Raw genomic sequence first — 370 nt, forward strand, 5'->3', positions numbered from 1 at the left:
TATAAATTTACTTTCTTAAATTTTCATAAAATACTACAAGTTTCTACAGAAGTTGGGAGAACATTTTTATCACTTGGAGATAAATATTTCTGAACGGTTGTAACATCGCGTATAATATTACAAAAAAACGAAATTCTTAAGCTTTTTACGATTCGAATTGTCAATAAAAATTTAAATATATATTGTTTCTTCGTTTCTTCGTACATGATACAAGTTTCATGCAACCTTGAAAAAAATTTTAATGAATAACTACAAAAAGCTACAAAAATAGAAATTTTGTAGAAATTTTTATATCGTATAAATTTGTATATTTTTGTAAAATATTTATTTTAAGATAAAAACATCTACGCAATGATACCACAAATTACAA

This window comes from Wasmannia auropunctata, unplaced genomic scaffold (assembly GCF_000956235.1).
Source record: "Wasmannia auropunctata unplaced genomic scaffold, wasmannia.A_1.0 LD336097.1, whole genome shotgun sequence".
NCBI lineage: Eukaryota > Metazoa > Arthropoda > Insecta > Hymenoptera > Formicidae > Wasmannia > Wasmannia auropunctata.